The sequence below is a fragment of the Myotis daubentonii genome, chromosome 10 (genome assembly GCF_963259705.1).
Source record: "Myotis daubentonii chromosome 10, mMyoDau2.1, whole genome shotgun sequence".
NCBI lineage: Eukaryota > Metazoa > Chordata > Mammalia > Chiroptera > Vespertilionidae > Myotis > Myotis daubentonii.
This window is the reverse complement of record NC_081849.1, coordinates 54,479,334-54,489,910: the sequence shown is the minus strand read 5'-3', so window position 1 is coordinate 54,489,910 and position 10,577 is coordinate 54,479,334. Positions and strand designations below refer to the sequence as shown.

Sequence of the window (10,577 nt, the reverse complement as noted above, 5' to 3'; positions counted from 1 at the left end):
GCGCAGAGCGCTCTCAGAGGCGTGTGCGGCCAGGACCCGGCCCGCGCATGCGTCCTTCCTCCGCCTGCAACCCGAAGCGCAGCGGCCGGGAATGTGCGCGCTTGCGTTTCTTACCTAGGTCTCCCAAGACTTGAAGGTAAAAATTGGTCGCCTGGCCCTAGAAAATTTAAAAGTAATAGTGTGACTCACCCCCCCCCCCCACTCCCCGTGGAGGCCATTTCCCTTTACAAAAGGAAAAGACGTGCGCTCTGCCTCCGCCCTCAGCTGAGCTGTCGTCTCGTCCTCGCTCTGCAAATCGTCCCTGACTGTCGCGGCGCTGGGAGGGGGATGAACTGGACGATAGACTCACGTCTGTTTTAATTTAATTTAATTTAAAAGTCGCACTTATTTTAACTTGGAGCCTCTTGTTCAGTAGAAGGAACATGTACGCAGGAGGCATCCAGCTGGTGTTCGTTTTGGTTTTGGTTTGGTTGGTTTTGCACACGCGCCCCCCTTCCCCCGTGGCGGCTGGTTAACCAGAGTGTGAGCCCCGTGCTCCCCGCATCCGTGTAACTTGGGCCGCTTTCCTCCGCGTCTCAAAGGGTAGGTTATCGCCTTTAGAAAATGAGAGTAACAACAGTACACAGTTCTGAGGGTTAAAGGACATACAGGGAATCACTGTTCAGCACAGGCGGGACTCATGGCTTGCAGAACGTTTGACATTTCATGCATTTAAATAACATTCTCTCCTAGTATTTGTATCTTAACTGGTAGCTCCTGTGTTTGTAGTTTCAGGTTGTGTATTAATTGAATCAGAGCAGCAACCTCAGGTGAGACAGTAAGTGACCTGGGAGACAGTGGGGCTCTTCAAGGTGGAACTCTAGTCATAGGGAAATCACAGAAATTTTCTTCTTCGGAGGCCATAACTGTAGCTGAAGTCAGAGAATTAGAGGCAAGATTTGTGTGTTCAGCGGGGCAGTCCGCCAAATCCAACAGGTCAGCCCAGCTGGGATGGAGCACTTCCAGATTACAGGGTTAGACAAGATGGTTAGAATTAAAGAAAAAGGTTTCAGGAAGAGGCCATCCTTTTTTAAAAAAAAAATATTTTTATTGATATCAGGGAGGAAGGGAGAGGGAGAGATAGAAACATCAATGATGATAGAAATCATTGCTCGGCTGCCTCCTGCACGCCGCCTACTGGGGATCCAGCTGCAACCCAGGCATGTGCCCTGACCTGACGGGAATCTAACTATGACCTCCTGGCTCATTGTTTGACCCTCAACCGCTGAGCCATGCTGGCAGGGCCATCCTTAAAACAGTATGACAACCCTGAACAAACAGCCACCATAATGCAAGTTAAGGATCTAGGCAAAATGTTTGAACAATACATGTACGGTAGGTACTAAACCAAGAGTGGAGCTTAATAAACCAAGGACCTTTAAGGTAAGTTCTACTTACATGTTTCCTAAGAAAGGTCAAAATTGTTCTCAAGTACAGGGAGGCCCAAGAGAATCATTGCTCGGCTGCCTCCACCCAGGGGATGGAGCCCACAACCCTATTGCAGAGGTAGAAAAAAGGGAAAGCATGGCTGGAGCCAGAGGCTCTGGGAATGAGAAACAAGGCCAGATAGACAAGTCACAGTGGGGTCCAGTGGCTTTTGCCTATGCGAATGCAAAGGAGAACAGTAAGTTAAGTGGGAAGGGGAGAAAAGGAGTACTTTCAGTCTTTTAGCGATTGTCACTACTACTTAATAGAGGCGAATTCTGTTCAGGAACCCTGGAGGAGGTATTCTGAAACGGTTACAAAATAAAAATAAAGAGACCAGTCAGGATTTATAAAGTTATAAGAGACTTGCTCCACTCCACAACAAGTACAAGCCAGAAAAGATTTGTTAAAAGCAGTTACAAATGATCAGAACTGAGGGCACAAATAAACATTCATAAACTTAAATCCAGATGGTAGTGAGAGCTAAGAGAGGAGGGAATGACAGTTTTTTTCATTTCTTACAGAACAGTTTATGGTACATCTAGTAACTTTTACTACATGAATGCATCCTAAACAGGTAATAGGAGACCATCCAAATGTTGAATGGTTGTGTGTGGGCTGGAATGCTAGATTACATGCTCATGGAGCTCCAGTCCAGAGTGAGTCTTCTGCACCCACCCTCTAACTCTGTCCCAAAGGCCATAAGTGCCCAAAATTAGCATGTGAAAGTCAGGATGGAACAGTCCCTTTGAGGACTCCAGGCCTTTGTTAGGTGTCCAGAAGCAATCCTCTGAAGGCTGGGAGAGGGCAGCAGGATGGAGAGAATTCTTCTGAGGCACAGAAAGAAGGATAAGACTGGAAAACACACAACAAATATCCATCAAAGGATATACAGTTCCCATGGAATACTAGTCAGCAAAAAACAGGAACAAACTACTGATAAAAGCAACATGATGACTCTCAAGAACATTTTGTACAAAACAATCTAGATGCAAAAAAAAAAAGCGTACAATCACAATGTGTTTCCATTTACATGAATTCCAAGAAAAGGCAAAACTCATATATAGTTAAAGAAATTGGAAAGTAATTGTCTTAGATAAGGGCAGAAATGGAGAGGAAAGGGGGCAAAAAAGGAACTTTCTGGGGTTATATAAATGTTCTTTGGTTTGGTTTTTGACAATAGTTAAAAGGTTTCATGCAACTGCCCAAACTCATTTAACTGAACAGTTAGGATTTTTAATTTATTATATGTAGCAATACTTCAATAAAAAATTAAAAATTCATACTTAGAAAAAGTATTAGATGAACTTTTCTTTCTCATCATGTTACTTCATCTTCCAGCCTGGAGGTTCCTATTTATCTTGGATTTTCATTACTGACATTCAATACTTCATACTTTTATACTTCAACAATAGGTCATAAATTCAGTTCATTAGTTTGGGGCCCTATTTGATGATGATATTCTATAGTTCCCATTACTATTCAGAGTTGGGCTCTAAATTCCTATTATATAGAAGATTTGCCTTTATCTGGCCTGTGTTGCCCAGTCTCTGCTCCATTTTCTTACTTCTGTTGTCCAAACTGTTTTCCTGGATTTAGAACCTATTGCCACTTCTGACCATCAGTACCTGCATGAACTTTAGAGCCTCCTCTTGTGCCTGTGTATCCTTATCATTCACTGCACTATCTCTGTAATGCTGCTCCATGAGATAGAGGAACATGTTGGTTTTGAATACTATAAATTTGAAAGAAATTACTTTCAAGAAAAGTAAATTAAAATAATGAGGGTGAATAATAAATAGAAGTTGACACTTTGACTCTGTATTTATTATTTTGTAATAATTCTTCATTGTTGAAAGTATTACATATGTCCCCTTTTCCCCCCACTACCCTGCCCCCACCCCAGGCCTTCAGCATCCTATTGTCTGTGTCCACGGGTTATACATATGTGCATACAAGGTCTTTGGTTGATCACCTCCCACCCACCCACTTAACCCCGCCTTCCCTCTGAGATCGGCACTCTGTTCCATGCTTCCATGCCTCTGGATCCACTCCATTCATCAGTTTATTTTGTTACTTAGATTCCACATATGAGTGCGATCATGTGATACTTGTGTTTCTTTGACTGACTTATTTCGCTTAGCATCATCCTCTCCAGGTCCCTCCATGCTGTCTCAAAGAGTAAGAGATCCTTCTTTTTTTACTGCTGCATAGTATTGCATGGTATAAATGTACCAAAGCTTTTTTTATCCACTCATCTACTGATGGGCACTTGGGCTGTTTCCAGATCTTAACTATTGTAAAGTGTGCTGCTATCAACATAGGGGTGCATACATTCTTTCTGATTGGTGTTTCAGGTTTCTTAGGATATATTCCTAGAAGTGGGATCACTGGGTCAAACGGCAGTTCCGTATTTAATTTTTTGAGGGAATTCCATACTGTTTTTCATAATGGCTACAACAATCTGCATTCCCACCAGCAATGTACTAGGGTTCCCTTCTCTCCACATTCTCACCAGCACTTATCATTTGTTGATGGTAGCCTGACTCTGTATTTGAATAGATGCATTTTCTCTTGTACACCTGGTCTGAGCTTATCCTAAACAGTTTGGATGAAACATTTACATTTAATACAAAATCATTGTGTATTATATATTTTAAACTCTCATATTTACCATTAGTTATTTTCTGATTTATTTGTAGGATCTTATTGGACAGTGACTAAGAAGAGAAAGAAAATAGGCATATGTAATATCCAGAATTTTGAAACAAACTATAGATATTGAGTCCTATAAACCAACAGCTGACAGTGGCTTTAACGAGCTGATATGAGATGATGGCAGCACCATGCCATTTGCACTTTATTCTAGAGAAGGAGTTAGAGAATATTGTCAGGTACTAGAAAAAAGAAATGAGAATTATGTCCTGCAGAGCTGGCTCTTTAATTCCACACAAGTGTGGCCTTTTATTGTTCATCTGGTCACATTTGTTGTAACTTTTAGCCCCTCAGGGTCTGACCCTGGACATATGGGTTGAGTGTTTACTAGGATGGCTATTTATTTGTCAGGATACTGATACTTCAAATGGAATTGTGCAAACACTCTGCCAGGACACTACAGTCCTTGCTCTTCTGCATTTCTGCGTTTCCTATCTTGTTCTTCCTGCCACTGTGGTTTCAATCCTGTTTGGCTTTCTGCTTGGGATGTGCTCATCACCTTCCAGTCTTAGTTTTACATGTTTTTACTTCTTAATCATTATTTCCCTGCTAATGGTAAATACTCCAGTGTCTTCCTTTTATTATCCTTATTGATAGAGTTAATGATCTTGCCCAGCTGGCATGGCTCAGTAGTTGAGCATCGACCTATGAACCAGGAGGTCATAGTTCGATTCCTGGTCAGGGCTCTATCCCCATTGTGGGGAGTGTAGGAGGCAGTCGATCAATGATTCTCTCTCAGCATTGATGTTTCTATCTTTCCCTTTCCCTTCCTCTCTGAAATCAATAAAAATCTATATATATAAAAGCCTAAGTGACCATTCGGCCATTTGGCCATTCAACCGGTAGCTATGATGCGCCCTGACCACCATGGAGCAGACACTCCGGTTGGTAGGTTAAGTTGCTGGCTGTGGGTTAGCTTGCTGCTGGGGCCCTGTCAGCCCCGCATCTGGTTCACCCGCACCCCGGACCCAGAGAGGAGGGAGGAGGGAGCCTGATTCCTTGTGGAATTGGCCATGGGTTAGCTTGCTGTGATATTAAAATATGTCTTCTAATTAATTTCATTTTAATGTGCAAAATCTTTGCACCGGGCCACTAGTACTATATATATATATATATAATTTATGAGTCCTAGCTCAGTGGATAGAGCTTCGGCCTGCAGACTGAAGGGTCCCGGGTTCGATTCCTGTCAAGGGCACATGCCTAGGTTAAGGGCTCTAATCAATAAAAAAATATTTTTTAAAAAAGAAGTGCCAATTAAAATTAGATTTTAAAAAAGAGTTAATGATCTACATGGAAGTGCTTCCCTTCCCCACTTGCTTGTACTTGAACATTTTTGTCAATATAATCATTTCTATGACATTTGGCAACCTATTTTCATTGAAGTAATTTGGAAAGCTCATAGAATACTTGGAAGCAAGACTTTGAGTCACAAATACAAAAGTAAACAACACATGGAACATTTGAACAGACTTTGGCACCAGCCAAATGAATGAATTGAAAGACAATCTGATGCTTGAACCTAGTACCTGATGACGAATGGAAAATTACAGAGCCTCACTTCTAACCTTGACATTCCTAAGAGGTTTTAGTTTCACAAGAGGTCAGGCATGCATAGATAATAAGTGGAGCACCCAAACAAAAATAAGCCTTGTTAACAACAATCATCTGTGAGAAGGTTCTACATAATTTGTTTTTCCTGCTCCTGGCACTAGAACATGGCTAGAGTAATAATGTAGAGGTCATTGTTGCACATGTGCCTGAGAGGATTGCTTTATTGGTACTCTAAAAAGACTGTATGTTTATGTTTAAAATCACTGAACTCACTATGGAATGATAACTATATAAATTGTACTGTGCAGTTAACTGGGAACATAATTATGTGCACTAGACAATGGGTTTACATATAGCTTTTCCCTAAGAAATTGCCATAAAATTTACCCTGTGTATGTAAGGACATCACTTTTTAAAAATAAAGTCTGGGTTCATTTCTTGTGATTTACAAATAACTTTTGTCTCTTGAGCAGCTCTTGACCAAGGAGAGACCGCCATAGAGGATGTATGGATTTGTTATCCAAGCATTCTTCATCTTATGAAACAGAAAGATCTAAAAAAGAAAATGAAATGAGATTTCACTTACTATAAACTGTCATATACCTTTAAAAAACCCCACAAAACACTATCCTGGACAATAGCACCTCTAGCTACAGGTTTGTACCTTTTATTTATTTTTATTTTTAGAGGAAGTGGAAGAGAGTGGGAGAGACAGAGAGAGAAACATCTATGCAAGAGAGACATATTAATTGGTTGCCTCCTGCATGCACCCTGACCAGAGCCTGGAATGGAGCCTGCAACAGAGGTACATGCCCTTGACTGGAATCCAACCCAGGACCCTTCAGTCCTCGGGCCAGTGCTCTATCCACTGAGCCAAACCGACAAGGACTAAACTGTCAATATACCTTAACAAATTGGTCAAAAATATTTTTGTTTCTTTACAATAAGATGTTATATATAAGGAACTAGGAGGATTGTCTCAAATTTGGACCACCTGGAAAATATTGAAAGTGAAAGCAGTACATTAATTCATTTTTTTAAAAAAAACAGGGAAACCAAGGTAATTTAAGTTTTATCGATTGATTTGAGAGAGAGAGAGAGAGAGAGAGAGAGAGAGAGAGAGAGAGAGAAACATCAATATGCTATTCCACTTACTTATGCATTTATTGTATGTGCCCTGACCAGGGATCGAATTCGTAACCTTGGAATATCAGGACGATGCTCTAACCAACTGAGTTTCCTGGCCAGGACTACATTAATTCATTTTCGTAAATAGTTTTCTTTTTGTGTGTGTGTTTAATTAATTTAAGTGTTCATTTTAAAATACTAAAAAAAGCATGTGGTAATTAATCCTAAATTTGAATGTTTTCAGCTTTTGTTTCTAGGTGGTGAGATTTCTGATGTTTTTATAAGTCTTTATTTTACTTTGTCATAGTTTTGAAATTTTTGAAATAAATAAATGAAGTCTTATAACTCAAAATATGAAATAATCTCTAGTTTGAAATTTTTCTGAACCAGGCAGGGCTGTCAGGAAAATGGCAGTGTAGGAGTTTCTAGCGCTTTCTCCTGCTAGAAGCATCCATTTGAATAACTATCCATGCACAGAAGAATCTTCACAAGAGCTAAGGATACCAGATGAGGGATTCCTGGCCCCTGGCTTATCCCAGCACCTGCCGGCTCTAGGATGTTGAACAGATAGATACTTGTACTCCCATGTTCACTGCAGCATTATTTACAATAGTCAAGACAGAAATACTGAAGGCACTGGGGGGCAGAGAACATCCATCCTGCTATGCTTTGCTTGAATTTCTACCCCGCCGAACCTATGAAGATAATAATAGTTGTTTGGAGTAATTTGTCACATAGTGTAACTAGAACTGAAGGTGTAGCCTCTCTCTTCAGGTTATAGCAGTCGATAAATAGAAGTTGGGGTTCCCTTATCAATACATTTTATTTAAGTATAATATAAGGAAAAGGCCAAAAATAAATATCCAGATAATGAATAATCAAAAATGAAAACGAGGAACGAACACCCAGGAAAAAAAGCTATGTTCAGAAATGACTTATCTGTGTTTTTTCTCCCATTCGTCCTTTTGTTATCAGTGGAAATAGGGTATCCCCTTCACTACTGGGTGCTGGGGATGGGCTTCTTAAAATATATAGGGAAAATAATCTTCTGAGGTCTGCATGGGAGAATGAGTGATCTTTATTTGCATGGGTTTCCAAAATCCCATTTCCTTTAATCCAGTCCTAGAAGAAATGTAACTGGGGCTTCAGCTAGGAGTAAAGACAGTGTCCAAAATTTCCACTCCATGTTGGAGTTGGGTCCGGTATAGCATCCGACTACTTGCAGTCCGTTAGTCCATTATGTGGGGTCTCCAAGGCTCTGGGCCATGTGGGTGAATGTAGGGAAGCCAAGAGAGCACACCACCTGCAACAAGAATCCCAAGGGAACCAAGAGCACCAGGAGCCAAGAGCATGACAAGAGAGCCAACTTCTTTGTGTAGGGGATTAAATATCTCAAATCGGCTTGCAGTGGCCACACATACTCTGGCCAATGACCTGTTCTCAGGTGTGTGATTGGTACGCAAGTACCTTTCCCATTTCACCCAGACTACTGGGCATGCATCTGTTCTCCCCTGTGCAGTCCCTTCCCCCTGTGATCTGTGAAGAATAGACTGGTGGCTTCCAGGGGAGCATTAAACTGCAGCTTCCGGGCAAAGCTGCGCAGATGTCATGCCTATAATACTTGGCCTCCCCTTTGCTCCTTTCCTGTTATGAATAACCAGATTAATTACAATGGTATCGCTTCCACCAAATGAGATACACGAATTTTCTCACCATCTGCCAACTCACCCTTCTCCCTATTGAAACCAAACAATTCTTGGTTTTGTATCTCAGAATGAGACACCTATTTGGAGAATGTGTTCTGTCAGCAGTGTCAGGGATGTACAGCTGGGGGCATCCTTTCTCCACAGTTTCCTGCATTCCGTTTTACCTGAGCTGCTTTTGGCAGTCCTTTAATCTGTTGTTTGTTGACAGTGAGTTTCACATCTCTGTTCTCTTCTAGCATCTTTTGAGGGCGATTATGACTTCTGAGAGAATAGGCAAACACTGTATTTATTTAAATAATAAACTATTAAAACTTAAAAAATCCCTTTATTTAAATTTTTAAAAACTGCATTTCTTATGTATTTTATGTAATTTGGCCTTGATAATGGGATGGGATTTTGAGAATGGAGAGAGTCAGTGAAAGGAGTGCCCTCAGACGTCAAACACCTCTCCATTTCTACTTTCAATCTGGGCAGATCAGCATGCCTCAGCCAACTTAAGGTTTTTCATTTTAATGGGATTGTTTGACTTACAGAATTTCAAGTATTCTCCATATATTCTGCAAAAACAGTCATTTATCAGATACGTATTTTTCTACGAGTGTCCTTTTTTCTATTCCTAGATCCAGTCCAGACTATTGTAATGTGTTTAGGCCTTATGTCTCTTAATTTCCGCTGGCATTTTCTCAGCCTTTCCTATATTTAAAAATATATTTATTGATTTCAGAGAGGAAAGGAGAGGGAGAGGGAGATAGAAACATCAATGATGAGAATCATTGATCGGCTGCTTCATGTATACACCCCCTACTGGGGATCGAGCTCACAAACCTGGACAAGTGCCCTGACTAGGAATCAAACCTTGACTTCCTAGCTCATAGGCCCATGCTCAACCACTGAGCCAGGCCAACTGGTATGCATTTCCTATTTTTCAATACCTTAGGACTGTTGAAGATTACTGGTTAGATATATCATAATTTGGGCATAACTAATGTTTTCTCATAATTACATTGAGGTTCTGGGTCTTGGGGAAGAATGCCATATAGATGAAATGCCCTTCTCATAGCAGCCTACCAGAGGCAAGTGATACCAACTCCCATTATCATTGGTGAGTGTAAACTTGATTACTTCTTTCAGATTATATCTGCCCGGTTTCTCTGTTGTAATGTCACTATTCTCCCTTTGCATAATTCTGTTCTTTTCAAGTGAGTCATTAAATCCAGCACACTCTAAAGAGTAAGATAATTTGGCTTAATTTTCTGAAGGAAAGAATATCAAAAAGTCTATGTACATGTTAAAATGACCGTAATAATTAATACATATTTGGGGGGGGGGCTACTTTGAAGCTATGCATCTATCCAGTTTCTCCTTAAAGTTTTATCCACTAATTTTACCATTCATCTGTGAATCTTGTCTGCAGCAATTATTACTATTCTGTTCTAATGGTTTTCTGTTTCTCACACTTCTTCTTTATTTAACTTTTAGAGTTCTTCTGTAAGGGAGTTTTGTCCTTTCTCCCCCACTTTTAAATTTAATTCCAGGAGTTGGAAAAATTTTTCTGATATGGACTAAATAGTAAATATTTTAGACTCTGAATGCTGGATTTTGGAGGAAAAAAATAAAAAAGTATCTGTTATTCTACTAACTTGGCTCAAAGAAAGACATGTTCCGAACTTGGTAACCTTTAATGATTCTGACATCTGTTTAGTCTAATGTTAATTGGGTATGTGTAAATGAACATTCCATCATAAGACATCTTTTAAAAAATTGAGACATTTGGACATTACTTTCTGGATACCTTTTAAAGAATGGAAGGTGAAATGTACTCTTGGATGAACTGGTTGGTCTTTAAAGATTTGATTATTGGGAGATTTCCCCCCTCCCCCCTAACTGGAAACACAATTATCTTAAAGCTTCAGCTGCCTGACAGGTGTGTCTCAGTGGTTGAGCATTGACCTATGAACCAGGAGGTCTTGGTTAGATTCCCAGTTAGGGCACATGCCTGGGGTGCAGGCTCTA

General features: G+C 40.4%; 1 long non-coding RNA gene across 1 annotated transcript in view; it reads left to right on the top strand.

The window, feature by feature from the left end:
• The first annotated feature begins 10 nt into the window (after positions 1-10).
• Positions 11-10,577, top strand: part of LOC132242988 (uncharacterized) — a 57,897-nt gene continuing 47,330 nt past the window's right edge. The window contains exon 1 of the long non-coding RNA XR_009454755.1: positions 11-136. This is a non-coding gene — a long non-coding RNA (uncharacterized LOC132242988). The remainder of the gene's footprint in view (positions 137-10,577) is intronic.